The sequence below is a fragment of the Equus caballus genome, chromosome 5 (assembly GCF_041296265.1).
Source record: "Equus caballus isolate H_3958 breed thoroughbred chromosome 5, TB-T2T, whole genome shotgun sequence".
In the NCBI taxonomy this organism is placed as follows: domain Eukaryota; kingdom Metazoa; phylum Chordata; class Mammalia; order Perissodactyla; family Equidae; genus Equus; species Equus caballus.
In genome coordinates, this window is record NC_091688.1 from 63,660,757 (window position 1) to 63,677,096 (window position 16,340).

The window sequence follows — 16,340 nt, forward strand, 5'->3', positions numbered from 1 at the left end:
CCTAGTAAGATGAGCCTATTAATTATAAAGTCAATGTCAGGAGCTTTTTCTCTCTTCCAAAAATTTATTGTGATCAATATTTCAATCTCTCTGTGAGGCCACCCTCCACCCCACCCCCTACTCCCCCAGGATAAACGTCATCCCTAGATATCTGTGGGGGAATTGGTTCTAGGAACCCTCCCGCAAACCCAAATCCGCAGATGCTCAGGTCCCTTGTGAAAACCGCATAGTATTTGCATAGAACCTACGCATACCCTCTCATATATTTTAAATCATCTCTAGATTACTTAAATACCTAATACAATATAAATGCTATGTAAATAGTTATACTGTATTATTTAGAGAATAATGACAAGAAGAAAAGTCTGTCCGAGCTCAGTACAGACACAATCATCATAGGCCTTCTGATCTGCAGTTGGTTGAATCCCCTTGATTGCAAACGGTGGATATCAAGGGCCTGGTATGGTATGATGGCCCATATGACACGTGACCTTGTCTAGAAGGGGCATCTCTTGTCACTTGCTCCAGCCCCAAGCAGTAATTGTACATCCGCAAGCCCTTGCTCATACTGGTCCCTCTGCTTGGAATCCTTCTTTCCCCGTTTGTATTTAAGGCAAACTCCTTGTCCTTCAAGGTTGAAATCACACAGCATCCTCCACCAGCAAAGCCTTCGACTCCAGGCAGATCAATGATTCCCTTTCCTGTGCTCCTAGTGGACTTGGCTCCTTCCTTCATGGTGGCTCTGAGAAAGTTGTGTCATTCATTCATTCTCCACATTATTCTAAAAAGTATTTAGATAGTCCTGATAGTTATATTCTGCTCCCACCTGGACTGAGACTTCCTCCACGTTCACCTGCCTCAGAATCAACAGCGCCTAGCACATCACAGGTACCCACTTAATAGTGATTGCGTCCAATGAAGCCATTAGAAAATCATTCATTTGACAAATGTGCACCATTTGGCTACTATGTGCCAGGCACTGTGCTAAACCTGGGGATATGATGATTGACATGCTGACATGGTCCCTGCTTTCATGGGCTTGGGGGCAGTTAGAGATAAGGAGTGTGGGGCAGCGATGGATGCTCAGAGCCTGGAGGAAGGAAGGCAAGAGAACAGCCCAGCCAGAGGAAGGAGGTTGAAGGCTTCCTTCCCCCGGGGTGTGTTTTGTCAAGTGGTCCCTGTACAATAACCGTTTAAGATAATGTGTTGACACCACAGTTCTTAGGACTGATAAGAGGTTAGAGGAGATAAAGCTCTTGACTAGTTGAGAAGGAAGTCAAATTTTACCTGATCCCTCCTTCGCCAACCCTCCCCCACCCTGGGCTCACTGAGGCCCATGTGAAAACCCAGCTTTGTCTCCAGAAGGCAGCCATCCTGCCTGTCAGCCCAAGGCTTGGATCCTCGTTCCCCCTCGACTGAAATTCTTTACACACCCAGGTTTGAACCCTGACTCCACCACTTACAAGCTATCTGACCTGGACAGCTCTGCCCAGTCATTTGCTGTGTCACTTTGGACAAACTTCTCTCAGCCTCTGTGTCTTCATCTATAAAATGGAGACGTTAATTTATGCTGCTCACCCAGGTGTTGAGGACTGGATGGGACGATGTCTGTAAAGTGTTTAGCACAGGACCTGAAGGTCCTAAGTGCTGTATTCTTCTTCTTGTTCTTATCTGTCCACTCACATGGGTCTTAAGCAACGGCACAACATGGTGCAGTAGACTTGGGAGTCCCAATGGCAGATTTTAGTGCCAGCTCTGCCACTCATTTGTTGTGTGACTTTAGACAAAGCCGTTAATCCTTCTGAGCCCCTTCCCTCATTTGTACAATGGCAATGATAAGCCCCTCCCCAAGGAGTGGTTGTGAGGTCAAATGGGCTGACATCTGGGGTCTCTAGGGCAACGAACAGTACAGAGTAAGTGCTTAACTGTGAAAGAACGCTTTGGAATCATAGACTGTGGGATGCTGGGAAGTTCTGCTGCATAGAGCTGCAGAGGGATGAGCAAGGCCCTGGGAAACCGCGACTCCACAGTGGGACTCACAGCTGTTCTTCTCTGTGACCTTAAAAGGGGAGGTTGTGAATCTGCTTGACCTCAGATAAGCCCTACCACCAGAGGGGGGGGGGGGAAATCGAGGCTGGAAGAGCTTATGGCGTGCCTGATGGGCCTCCCTAGGGCAGCATCTCCTGTGCTCACTCCTGCACTGGACGGAGACTCCTGCCCGCTGCCCCTGCCTGGCTGGCTGGCTGGGAGACCTTGGGCAGGCAGGTCCTGGCTGGATCTCAGGGCCAAGCCAACAGGATGGGGTCCATTTGCATGGGGCTTCTTAGCTGTTCACACCCATGCAAGCCTGTGTGTGTCCATCGATGGGCACAGAGTTTTGGAACCACAGAACTAGAAGCTTTTCCAGCCCATATTGCCTCAGATGAGCAAATGGAGGCCCAGATAGGCCAAGCCATCTTCTCCAGAGTTGCACATGAATTGGCATAGTTTGGGGGGTGCTTCAGGAGTGAGACCTGGTGTGAACAAATTCTGGGTCCCGTGTTGGATTAGCAACTGTTCTCTCTGCTGACTACTGGTGGAGTCATGTCCGGAGCTGGGTCCTGGGGGAGGCATAGAGGAATTTGGAACAATCCGAGATTGGGGTTTCAGTGATTTCCTAATGTAGCATCATTCAGCAGGCAGCACTCAGCTGACCCCGAGGAGGGCAGAAGGGAGTACTGGAGGAACCCTGCTTGTCAGGAGAATGAATCAAGGGTGGGAGGAGAGAGACTGAAAAGAGAGAAATGAGATGGATGGCAGGAAGTGGGAGGAAATCTTCATTTGCTGGTTGTGGAAATGTCATTTCCTTGAAATTATTTGACAAGGAATTTCCCCTTGAGATCTTTTCTAGAGAGTTGACTTGTATCACAAAGGGCTCCTTTCTTTCTTTCCCTTCCTTCCTTCCTTCCTTCCTTTCTTTCCTTCTTTCTTTCTTTTCTCCCTTTATCTCTCTCCCTCCCTACCATCCTCTCTTCTCCCTTTCTCTCTCTGTCTCTCACTCCCCCATCTCTCTCTCTCTCTTCCACCAAATGGCCACGGCTCTTTGGGAAGTTCACTGGGGTGGATAGCAGCAGTCTTGGAAGCTTGGGGATGCTTTCCTGTCCTGGTGCTCCTGGAAGCTGCTGCAGAGAGGGCAGGGTGTGCTAGACCCCTGACCGGCCCGTCTTCCAGCCTGCCCCCGTGGGTCTTCTGCACTGCAGCCTGCCCTTTTAGTCATGCCCTTTTTTAGGGGGCGGTGGGGGCAGCAATTGCTGGACTGGGTTTCTCCATCATTTAAATGGGACTGGTAGCTCCCAGCCACCTGGCTTCCCAGGGATGCTGTGGAGGCCTTGTATTTGGGGAACTTCCAAGAGCCAACATTCAATATTTTGGAAAATTACTGATGTCGATGTTGAGGCCACCCCTTCCCCTGGGTGGAGGAGAGCTAGCTGTCCCCCTTGTGCCTGCAGCTACAGAAATACCAGTGCTGGCTCAAGACCATGCCACCAGGAGCTTTGCCCCTGGAGTGCAGGCACTGCTGGGAGGCTGTCTGTATCAGTGGCCCAGCTCTTTCCTCTGCCTCAAGCTTCTGGCCACCAGCAGGCTGGGCACCGACTCCTCAGCCTGGGCGGGACAGGCTCTCTCAGATTGCTTTCATGAACTCTTCAGAGCTGACCTAGTCTAACCTAGAAATTAAGAAGCACTTTATCCACAGTGAGTTTTGGCTTCCTGAGGCCCTGCCTACCCCCTAGAGTCACAACCCCTCAGCTGAGGACCCTTCTAGAATGAAAGTTTGTTCTAACCTTCATCGGAAAAAGAGAATCACAAAGAGGATGATGTGTCTGCTCATGCCCAACCAGCGGTCCAGGCCCACTTCCTGTCTTTGGTTTTGCATGACTTCAGAGCAAATGGAGCAGAGCATTACCTGGAAACAGGAAGTGAAAAGCTATGCCATCTGTATTCAGCTGTTAATGCAGGAAGCATTTCTGAGTGCCTGTTGCATGCTGGGCCCTGTGCTCGTCCCGGTCAGTTGAATGACATGCTCTCCTTGCTCACAGACTGCCAGGGAGACAGACCCGTCAGGGACAGTCCAAAGTGAGGAAGTGGTGATGAGGAAACGTCCAAAGTGCCCCATGGGCCAGAGTGGCTTAGCTTCTGGAGGACACTGAAGGGAGCCAGAAACCTGGAGCAGAGAAGAGCCTGGGGCGGGAAGAGTTCTGGCCCCAGATATAGCTGGGGAACAGACCCCTTCCTTCCTCCTTGTGTGATGTAAATCTATTCCTTGCCTTGGTTCTCTGTGTTGGTTTGCCCAGTGCCAACTGGGAAGTCCAGAGGATCCTTCCTCATGTGAGGACCAGGCTGCACGGGATGGGGGAGGCCCAGAGCAGGGGTGTGAGTGGGGAGGAGAAGCCTTTCCAGGGTTGCCCCATGTGAGGGGAAGCAGAGGCATGAGTGACTCCCACTCTAGTCTTCAGCACTCGTCTCTGTGACTGCCCTAAATCCTGGGTCAGCGTCCCAGCCTCGCCCCAGGGCCTTCGGCGGTGGGAAATCTCCTTTCCCTTGGCTGGTGCTGGGCACTTCTCCCCAGGGAGTAAGAAGGGTCGCAACAGCCCTTACGGGCAGAGCTGGGGAGCAGGGGCAGTTAGAGCATTAGCTCTGCAGACACGCTGCCTGGGTTGAAATCTCGGCTTTGTCACGGGCTCACTCTGCAACCCTGGGTAAGTTAATTAGCCTTTCTGTGCTTCGGTTTCCTCATCTGTAAAACAGGGATAATATGGCATCTTCTTCATAGGGCTTCTTTAAAGTCGAGTTACTATGTATAAAATGCTTAGAACATTGCCTGGAATATAGTGTATGCTATATAAGGGGTAGAGCTATGATGGTTAAGGTGAGCAAGGCCGAAAGGCCAACTAAGTTGACCAGTCAGTACTACTCCAGGCTCAAGTAGAACATGACTCTGCAGTGACTGTACTAAGGCCTCCTCAGCAGTGCCCTAGCCAGGGAACAACGCGGGGACAGGGGTCGGGGGAGCAGGGCACGGCCAAGGCTGCTTCCACCTGAGGAAAGCCCCTTTCCTACTGCGGACATTCCTCTGCATCGTGTTGTGGGGAGGACCCGCTGCTCTGGGGGCCAGGAGGGGCAGGGGGCAGGCTTGATCGTGGAGCTGAGAGGGGTGGATAGGACCTGTGCCCCTACTTGTTCGGAGCCCTGGGACTTGCAGACAGGAGCAGGAAGGCGTGTGCCTTGGGAGCCTCTTCCCTTCCCCTGACCGCAGCTGCCACAACCGCAACTACCAATCGATCCATTCATCAGAAAGCCTTCTGACCAGCACGGCTCCCAGCCCTCTCCCTCGCATTCCAGCGCCCGGGTGCTGGGCTGCTGGCCCTGCTGTGGCCTGGCCAGCAAGCCTGGAAGGCCCTTCCCTTCTCTCCCCCCAGGGACAGGAATCTGGGGCAGAGTCCAGTCAGGCGCGCAGTGTGAGGCTCTTTGGGGCCATCAGGTGAGAATTCTGTTCCAGGAATTCAATTCCTTCTAAGAGACTGCAGTGCCCAGCGCTGTGCCAGAAGCCGGGGCGGGGGGGGGGGGGAGGAGGGGGGTCCCAACTAGGTGGTCCAGTGCTCAACACGGCGCAGCACAAGGAGCACCATGAGGCAGTGAGTGTGCTTTTGAAGAAATGGCTTTAGCTCAAATCCTGGATATACCTTTTACTAACAGGGACTTTCGGCAAGTTGCTGGAACGCTCGGAGCCTCATTTCCTCATCTCTAAAATGGGAACTATAATAATTGTGACCTTACATGATTAGTGACAGGATCAAATTAGAAATTTCCTGGAAAATACTCTGTATCCTTGGCAGCCTCATGCAGATGTTGGCTATCGCTAATAAAAGACTTTGAGTTTGAAATCAGGAAATCCATGGTCAGATCTCAGATCTGCTATTTTCTAGCTATGAGAACTGGGGCAACGTAGGAACCTCTTTTAAGCCTCAGTTGCCTCATCTGTTAAGTGGAAATAATACTACCTGTCTTAGAGAGTTTGTGAAAAGTCAATACAGGATATAACCAGACCCTGGTTGCAGAGTAGATGCTCCAGAGCGTTAGTTACAATTATTCACAGAAGTAATAGTAAGAGTAAGATGGCCAGAAGGAACTCACCACAGAAAGTAAATCAGGCTCACATGCTCCATGCTGCTCCACTCGGCTGCAGCTCCCCATACTGTAGTCAATCAATAAATATTTTCTGATTGATTGAGGACGATTAATCCCGGACTCTGCTGCCAACATTCTGAGAAGCTGGAAACGCCAAGCCTTTGGGCACCAGGCCCTGGCCTGCTCTCCGGGCTGGAACTGTCTCCCCGAGCCCCTCTTCCCTCTCTTCACTCTCGCCTTAGGTCCAATATTTGCTTCCCTTAAAGCTCATAAAACACTATTTCACTGAACTATGTTTTCACTTACGTAAGAAGACTGTCATGCCAAAGTTATTTTATTGCAAAGAAAGCAGAAAAACCATAGAAAAAATATTTTTAGAACACAACGATAGAAATCATATTCTGGTTCTTCCTTGAATTTTAAAGATAAGATTATCGACTATATGCCTGATTTTTAAAGCCAACTTCAAATAGGGGTCTTCCTAGAGCTGAGTTTTGGGGGATCCTGGACTGTGGGCTCATGTCATCAGGGACACCTTGTGCCCCTAGGGAGTTTCACCTCTTTTTGCAGGTGGAAGCCAGGAATCAAGAGGAAAATTGGACGTGTGCCTCTGAAATCACTAACATTTCTCCAAACGTTAATTAACTCACTCATTTAATGACCATCTATGGAGCATCTACCACTCACCTGGCCCTAGGTGCTGGGGCTAAAATCATTGAACAAGACCCATGCCTACCCTCAAGGAGCCTCAGGCTTGTAAACACTCTGCTTCCACGCAGAGCACCAGTGCTGGTTGGGTGTTAGGAGGAGATGTGTGGGGTGGGGAGAGAGAAAAGTGCACCACATACAGAGATGGGAAAGGGACAATCCAGAGAGAAGGAACAGCATATGCAAAGGTCAGGAGAGGTGAGCAACAGTGTAGTGAGCTCTGGGCAGCATAATTATTCTGGGATGATTGGAGCTGGGGAGAAAGAACATAAGTGGGAGAGAGACCAGATCAGCCCCATTCCTCAGGCACCTGTAGGTCATACACATAACATTTGACTTTACCTTGAGGAGCCACTGAGGAATCTGCAGGCGGATGGGATCAGATCCATCCACTCAGTGTTTCCTGAGCTTAGGGCACTGCCCTTAGTTCTGAGGAGCCCACAAAGAGGCACATATGGTGCTGCAGGGACCGTTGTCCTCAGGAAATGTAGCATCTAATCAGGAAGTTGCGGGAGGGGGGAGTGTTGGAAGGGTGCCAGAAACTTAGCCACATTATCAGCTAAAGGGAAGGAGCCCAGAAAGAAAGAAGCTAAACAGATGGAGAGACAGAGGCCACTGAAGGGGTGGGGTCCCGGGGAAGTGCAGGGGTAAGAGCAAGGATGCAAAGGTTTGCAGGGTCAAGGGGAGACAGGTTTCCCCTTTGAGGTGAATGACGTAGGCTTGGCAGGAGAGGGGCTCAGGAGACTAAGCTGTCGAGAGAGTTCCAGCAATCTGTGGCGGGTCCAGGTGGGGAGGGAAGGAGGAGGCGCCAGGGAAAGTCCACTGCCTCATTCAACAAACAAGATAAGTGATTACTGAGTACTACCAGGGACCAGGGACAGGACCAATCTGCCACCGTTCGCACCCCTAGGAGCTCATGATCTCTTTCTGCCTGGCCTGCTGTCCTCTTGTTGAAATCATGTCTTTTAACGCCATCTGAAATGTCCCTCCTCAGGAAGCCTTCCCACTGCTCTCCACAGGAATGCTTTCTCCCTCCTCTGGACCCCAGGGTGCTTTAGTCTCTGTCTCTCTTATGGTCATGCCTCCCCTTGTGTGCACACTTCCTACCCTTCCTCCAATTCAACTATGAGCTTCTTGAGGATGGAGACGCCTCTTTGTCTTCCATAGGGCCCAAATAGACTAGTGCTCAATAAAAGTTTGTTGAATGGATGAGTGAATGAATGGATTTTAAGAACCCAGGCCATTCCCCCCTCTGGAAGTGCCCCTCCCTCTGCTGTTCCTAAGCAGAGCTCCTCCCTTCCATCCTACTGTGGCCTGTCTCCAGAGCTGGCTGCTCGGTCACATGCCTGTCACAGGTCCTCTGCACTTGGTGAGGTCATGGGCTCTGACAGGAAGCCAGAGCTGCAGGGTTTGAACTGGCTCTGTCAATTAACCAGGTGCCAGCGGACCTGGGGGGCTTGTGCAGGCCCACCGAATGCTCTGGACGCCTGCGTGCCTACCAGGATGCTGGAGGAACCCTCAGGCCTTCCTCCATCTTGGTGTCTCCCTTCCCTGCTCTAGCCCTCCTGTCCCTGCAGGGTGCTCCTGTCAGTGGGCACCCCAACCCTTGAGGCTCACCTGGTGCCACAGTGGCTCCAGGTGTTCCCCTTGTCTGATGGCAGGCCTTCCTCAGTTTGGTCCCAGCCTTCTGCTCCAGCCTCATCTTCTATTATCTGCCTGCAGGCCCCATGAAATTGAATACCCATCCACTCGATAAATCTTTATTGAATGTTTACTATGGCCTGGCTCAAGGTTAGTTGCTGGAATTTCCAAAATATAACACAGCCTGCTCTCAAGGAGCTCACAGTCCAGCAGGGCTGGAGGGGATGAGGCAGGTAAGCAGTTGATTACAGTGTCTGCCCATAGTTAGTGTCATGGGCAGGAAGACCAGGTTGCCGTGGGAGTCCCAGGAGATGGTGGGGGGTTAGAAAGGCTTGCAGGGAGGGGTGAGCCAAGAGAAGAAGAGAAGGGGAGGAGGGGAGGGCCTTCCAGGCAAAAGAAGCAACAAGGGCAGAAGGGCAGAGGGGAGAGTAGCCAGGGGTGGCTAAGTGTGGACAACAGGGGGTTTGACGGGGAGGGGACTGGCGAGGTGGGCAGGGGCTGAGCTATAGAACTGTCACTATGCCCCCAACCCCACCTGTGGAAATAAACCTGTCTTTAAAGTCCTCTCAGCCACTGCCCCTCCAAGAATTCCTATTTCCCCAACCCACGTGGATTCGTCCTTCTCAGAACCAGATGGCATTTGTATTCCTCTGATGGCCTCTTGTCATGCTTCAGCTCATTTTATCCTTATGTGTGCACCTGCCCTACCACCTCCACCACACTGGGAAGTCTTCCAGAACAGAGCTGCGTCATTTTGATGCTCTTCACAAATATTTAGAGAGGACCTACTCTGGGCCGGGTTTTGGCTACTGGGAATGCAGCAGAGACCAGTTGGACAAATTGGACCGAATACCTAAGTCCCCATCCAGATCGCCTCTCTCCCTTTATCAGGCTCGCCAGTGAGTCATCAGGAGCTTGCTTAATAAGCAAGAAATCCATCCAAAGGGAGAACCGTTGTCTGGTGCCACTTGCTGTGTGACTTTTGGCAAATCCTGTAACCTCTCTGACAGGATAAAAGTAACTCCTTCCTCAGGGTCTTGTCATGAGCAAACGTGATAACAAATGTGGAAGTGCTGGTTAAACTTTAAAGCACCCTCCAGAGACCAGAAGTTTGGGAGTGGGGTGCTTTTCCACTGCTCCCCACCAGAGTGCACCTTCCAGGAGATGATAAGTCCAGATCAGGCCGCCCTACCTGGACAAGGCACCTGAAATCACCCTCACCTGTGCTAACTCAGAGACCACTGGATCGTTGATTCCCATGGAGACAGCAGTCGCAGAGGTCAAAGGTTTGGGATTTAAAAAGAACACTGGGACCTCAAGTCCTAAATGGAGAATATTCTTCACTCCGTCTTCAGTTTGAGGAAAGGGCATCTTTATTTGTGTTTAGGGGTGGGACTCCTGCTCTGGGAACAGAATTTGAGAGCCCTGGGTCTCAGAGTAGGGCTAAGCCTCAAAGCCAATGGCCCAGGGTACTAAGGGCTCTGCTGGCCTCCCAGCTGCCCTAAGTTCCTCTATTTTCCACTTTCCTTTCCTTTTTTACAGGCCACCCCACGTGTCTATGACTCTCCTGACCTTCCCTTTCCCTTCCTGTCCCCTCCTAGAAAGGCTTTAGCTAGGAACAGGGGCCTTGGAGCAAGACTGTCTGGGTTCGAATCCAACCTCTGTCCTCACTAACTGTGTGACCTGGGCCATGTGTGAGATGATGATGGTGCTGGCACTGGCCACAGTGGTACTGGAGAAGATTCAATGAGTTCACCCGGGGTTCAGCAGACCTTTTCTGTAAAGGGCCAGATAGTAAGTATTATTGGTTTCCTGGCTATCCGTCTCTGTCACTACTATTCAGCTCTGCCACCATATCTCGAAAGGAGACCTAGACTATACATACACGAATGGGCGTGCAGGCCAATAAGGCTTTATTTATAAAAATAGGTGGGGGGCCAGATTTGTCCTGAGGCTCGTAGTTTGCTGACCCAGAGTTAAAACGTCAAGAAAGTGCTTGGCATCTGGTCAGCACTCAATAAATGTTAGCAATTACTATTCATTCATGAATAAACTACATATTTGAGCACCTACTCTGTGCCAGGCACTGTTCTAGTTGCTGGGGGTACAGCTGTGAGCAACGCAGACAGGGTCCCTGGGCTGGTGGAGCTCACGTTTCGGATGGGGGTACAGGAACAAACGAGGAAAGAAATAAGAGAGAATGCCAGGTAGTGGTCAAGGCTGTCATGAGAATGAATTAGGGACTGTGACAGTGACATCAGGCTGGTCTACATTAGAAGATGATCAGGGATAGCTTCTGGAAGGTGTGACATTTAAGCCAAGACTGACATGACAAGGAGAAAGCTCTGTGGCAACAGAGAGAAGACACTTCCAGGCAGAGGGACACACCAGCTCTGCTGTGGGCTCCTGCTTCTGCCTTTAGCCCGGCTCCGAGCCAGCAGAAGGGTGTGTAGTCCTGGGAGGACCCGGAGGAGGGAAGTGAAGAAGGACAGGACAGAAAGGAACATCCGGGTTCCTTCCGATCGACAATTCAGGGGGCTGCGGGGGCTGTGGGAGAGGCATGTCTCCTCTCTGTCCTGATCCTCAGTCCCTTTCCCAGGATATATTCCTTTTCTCAATGTCCCACCCCTCAGTCCAGCTCCCTCCTCACCTTTCTCTCCTCACACTGCCAGGCTCAAAGCCCTCAGCCCAGGTGTGGCACCCGTTTCTGCCCTTTGCATCTATCTCTGGGTCCCAGGCTTGCTAAAGCCAGCTACCCACTGCCTGCAGCCAGAGGTGCCCCCCTCCCACCTTCCAGCAGGTGAGCAAGAGGGTCTGGATTCCACTTCCTCCTGTGCAGGGGAGGTTGGAATTCCAGACACTGGGGATGCGGTGGGCTTCCCTAGAGCCACTCCCAGAGACAGACCACGGAACTGGAAGAGAACTTAGAAGTCCTGGCCTCTGGTTCAATGTTCCTATGCTTGTTGTTGGGTGAGAAAATGCCTGTGTGCATACGGATTCCAGATCCCCTCCAAGACCCCTCTGTTCCCTATCTCCAGACCCAAACTTGCAGCTGTCTCTCTCTCTCTTTTTACATCTTTATTGAGGTATAATTGATGTACTAAAAGCTGTACGTATTTAACGTAAACAATTTGATGAGTTTGGACATAAGCACATACCCAGGAAACCATCCCCACAACCAAGGGGATGGACAAAGCCGTCACCTCCAAAAGTTTCCTTGTGTCCCTTTGTGTTTTGCTTTGTTTGTTTTTGTGGTAAGAACACTTACCAGGAGACATTCCCTCAACAAAATTTTAAGTGTACAATACAGCATTGTTGACCAGAGGCACTGCAGCCTGCCCTTACTAAACGTTCTGGCTCACACAGAATTCTGTGGGATGGCCTCGCGCAGGAACTAGGCCACCACAAGTGACCTCACTCTTCTACAGAAATTTTAAAACCCTAACATTCTAAACTCCAACAACTTTTGGAGTTGGAGCCAGCCTGCCATGGTGACTGCTACAGTGGGCTAGCTCTGGGCAGCTTCTGGGTCAGAGGGACTGGTTTCCTGACCCGGTCCCAGTTCCAGATCACACCCTTCTGAGGGCCTGTAGCCTTCTGTCTCCTCCTTCAATTCTCACTTCCTTTAGAAGCCTTGCTAGACTTTGACCCCAACTCTGATGACCTCACTGACCCCAGCATTGCCCTCAGAAGGCACGCCTCAGAACCAGCTCTAGCTGGTGTGCCCCGTTGCCCTGACCAGCCTGGGAACCTGGAATGGCACCTCCTCTCTCCTTCATGGCCCTCACACACCCCCAACTGGCTGTAAGAGTGTTTCCAGGGCTGCCTGACTCACCAACAACTGGTGCTGTCAGGTTGTCCATCTGTCATGTGGTTCTGTGGGTCCCGAGCAGGTAGGCGGGCAGCATGGGTTGGGGCGGGCGTGGTCCCAGCCCATTCAGGGGCCTCCCTCCCCACTCTGTTGTCTTGTGTTGCTGTCTTGGTACCCAGGAAGCTGGCCTGCCAGGGAAAGGAAAATCTGACCCCTCTTCCTGTCAACAATGACTTTCTTCTTGGAGCTGCCCCCTCTAGGCTGAGTCACCAGGAAGGGCGATCAGCCCCTGTCCCTGGAGGAGGAAGCTCTGGGTGGGAGCTTTCCTTCCACAGCCCAGGGCTGCCAGAAGCCTACGGCTGGACGAGGTTTTGCCAGCCGAAAGAAGGGCTCAGAACAGGCTCCCTGGGGCCCCCTAAGGTGGAGGTGGTCTCGAAATTCTCCTCTCTCCACTGGGCCCTGCAGGTCAGCCAGCAGGCCACACCAGATAGATGTTCCTGAGTGTGTCTTTGACCATGTCACAGCTTGCTGATAACCTTGGGAGGCTCCTCACTGCCTCTAGAATAAAGTCCAGATGCCTTAGCTTGGCTCCAAACTCTCTTTTTGACGTCATCGTCCTTCACTCCCCTCATGCCCTCGGCTCCAATCAGGGTGGCCTCCTCTGCTCCTGAGTGTGACAGTGCCCATGGCCATCTCCACAGCTTCACCTCTGAGCACCTGCTCCATCATTCCCTATGCTAGAATGCCTTTTCCTTTCCGATGCACCCATACTTTAAACCCCGTTTCCATTCACACGTCATCCATCCATCCATTCAAGAAATCTTTGTTGAGCACCTTCTGTGTGCCAAGCTCTGGGCCAAGAACTGAGGTTTCCACCACCAACAACCTCGACAAGATAAGCCCTCGTGGACCTGCCAGGCTTACAGAGGGCACAGAGACATACATAGGTACTTGCAATGTAGCAAGGTGAGCTCAGGGTGCTAGGGGAACACCTGGGAGGAGCACTTCACCCAGCCTTGAGAAGATCATAGAAGGCTTGCCGGAGGAGGTGACACTGCTGATTTCTTGAGGAGTGAGTAGGAGTTAGGTAGGCAAGGGAACCATGGAGAGGAGGGGGCAGCAAGGACGTTGGGACCAGAGAAAGCAGAAAGTAGGAAGCCTTGACACAAGAGATGGTGCATTCTAGGAACTGAAAGTTGGACATAAAGTCTGGGGTAGAGGGTGTGAAGGAGTGGTGAGAGAGGAGGCTGGGAGTTACCCAGGGGCCTCACACAGTTTGGACTTTATCCTAAGAGCCATGAGAAGTCGATGAAAGGTTTATAGCGGAGGCTCGCAATAGCAGATTTGCACCTTAGATGGTCCATAGTGACTACAGTGTAGACCATAGACTGGAGGAGGGCAAGGGCAGGCCCGGAGCCCCGTGAGGAGGTGATTTTATGTAGTCAGGGTAGGAGGCAGGGGTGGCTTGAACCACGTGATGGCCACCCAGGGCTCTTTCCAGCTAACTGGGCTTGGTGTCTGCTTAGGCAGAGGGGTGGAGGGGGGAAGCATCAAGCGTGGCTCCCAGGTTTCTGATGAAGCAGGTGGTCAGTGGGGCTGTGTTACTGAGAGGAGCAGGTCTGCGGCAGAGGGATGATGAATGAAAACTGGGACAAGTTCACTTTGAGTCCCCGGAGGGGCCGTCGAGGGCAAGCAAGAGCCCAGGGGGGCAGACAAGGCTAGCTCTCTGGAGCAAGGTCTGTGTTGGAGGAGAGATTTGGGGACCCCATCTGTCTATGGTCATTGACCTGGGAGCAGATGGGATTTCCCTCCTCCATGAAGCCTGCCCTGCTCCCTCCAGCTTCCTGCAGCCAGTCCAGCCCTCCCTTGACCGAGCCCTCCCTTGACGGTGTTATTGGCTGCCTTCGTCACTCAGCTTCCTCTAGGTATGCATCATCTTTCTGATCAGAGGTCAGCCAGCCAGGAGACCTTTGCAATAGCCACATGACAAGGGTGAGAGCCTGACCCAGAAAGAGAGGAGACAGATGGGAGAAGTATTTTAAAGGGGGTTTAGAGGAACTTGTGATTGGCTAGGAGTGTGGGGTGAGGGAGAAAGAGGAGTCGCAGCTACGCCCAGCTCACCTCTAGCTGGAGAGGTCCAGATGGTCACAGGACACGGAGTCTGAGGCAAAGAGGAGAGTCTGGAACTATTCATGAGGCAGCCTCATCCTGCTCCTGCTCCAGCCACATTGGCCTTCTTTACCAGCTCCTCTCTGACCTCAGGGCCTCTGTACTTGCTCTTTTCTCTGCCTGCCTCAGACATTCATGGGGCTTGAGTACTCAGATAACTCAGATTTCTATCTGGAGGAGCCCCTGACCCCATCACTCCCTGTCTGTTTCCTCTGCCTCAGTTTTCATCATAGCATTCATCACTCCCCATCATTCTATCGTAAAGTTGTTTATGTGTTTTTCTGTCTCCACCATTGGAATGTGACTTCCCTCAGGGCAGGGGTTCAGTCTGTCTGATTCACCTTCACCCAGAGGAGGGCCCGATGTGGGCATCTGGTGCACACTGGTGATGGAATGACTCACCAGGGAGTGCAATAGCTGTGCCAGCAGCAGTGGCAGGAGGGTGTCACAGTGGAATGCGGTCTGAGTGAGAGGAAAGGGACCTGGGGCAGAACTGATGCCTCAGGCAGGGGAGAGGAGCCCCTGGAGGAGGGGAGAAGGATGGCGGAGAGTGGCCCTTGTCCAGGAATCTGTATTCGCACCCCATGTGGGGGCCCCAGGTGGTACGTGGAGTGCCAAGATGCCCAGGGAGTGGAGAGTCCCAACAGGAGAAGGGGACAGAGAACAGAATGCCTCAGAGAGGTCTAGTCTGAAAAAACCCCTTGGAGCAGGCTGCTGGCAGCCCCCTGTGTGGAGCGTGGGGAGTAACCCTGGAGATTGGAAGAGGAGAGGAGGAGAGACAGGAAAGGAGCTAGATACTGTGTGCCTGGCTCTGGGATGACAACTGGAGGTGGGGCTGCAGGGGGATCAATGTGGTGAATGACGATCACAGCCTCAGAACTGCTCTCCTCACCCCACTTTGGCAGTGAACTCCCCATGCAGCGGAATCTTAAAAGCATAAATCAGAGCATGTCACTCCTCTGCTCAAAACCATTACTTAGAATAAACCCAAACTCCCTATGCTGATAAACAAAGCCCTCCTGGCCTTGGCCCTGCCTTCTCCTCTGACCTCATCCCCCGACCCTGGCCCTGCTCACTCCACACCAGCCACAGGGGCTCCAGGCTGGTCCTGGAGCCAAGTGCCTCCCTGCCTCAGAGCATTGGCACTGCTGTTCCTGCTGCCTGGAACGCTCTTCCCCAGACTGTCACCTGGCCCTCTCCCTTACTATATTCAGGTCTCAGTCCAAATGTCGCTTCCTCCGAGAGGCTTTCCTGTGCATCCTGAGATGGAACCATTCCACTTTCTGCTGCCTTACCCTGCTTTATTTTTCTGCATGGCAGAAAATTATGTGTATTATATATTAAATATTTACTTATTTGTTTGTTAGTTTCTTGCTCTTCTTTCCCACTAAAGCGTAAGCTTCAGGAGGACAGGGATTTCTGTCGATTTTGTTCATTGCTACCTCTGTAGCACATAGAACAGTGCCCAGCACATAGGCATCAGTAAATACTGTGCAGAATGGATGTTTGAATAAATGAATAGCTGAATGTCTAAAGCAAATTTACAAAGAGCCCTTATGTACAGTGGCTCTTCACAGCAGCTTTGCAAAGGGTCATCGTCATTTTACAGAGGAACAAGCCTAGGCTCAGAGCAATGGAGTGACTTGCCTAGACAGAGCCTGAGCCCATGGCTGCTGCAGGCAGGTGAGCACAGCTCTTCTCAGGGTGCCCTGCGGACCCTCTGCAAAGAGAACAAGACCTTCCCTCCGCTTTCTCCTAGTCTAGGCAGGGAAATGAGAGGAGAAGACTGAGAGGAATAAAGAAGTGCCAGGGAGGAGCGTTGGGAGAGGACTAGGAAGAGGCACCT

General features: G+C 51.9%; 1 long non-coding RNA gene across 2 annotated transcripts in view; it reads left to right on the plus strand.

Moving 5' to 3' along the window:
• Positions 1–16,340, plus strand: part of LOC111773563 (uncharacterized) — a 116,520-nt gene that overhangs the window by 43,457 nt on the left and 56,723 nt on the right. The gene's annotated exons all lie outside the window — the stretch shown is intronic.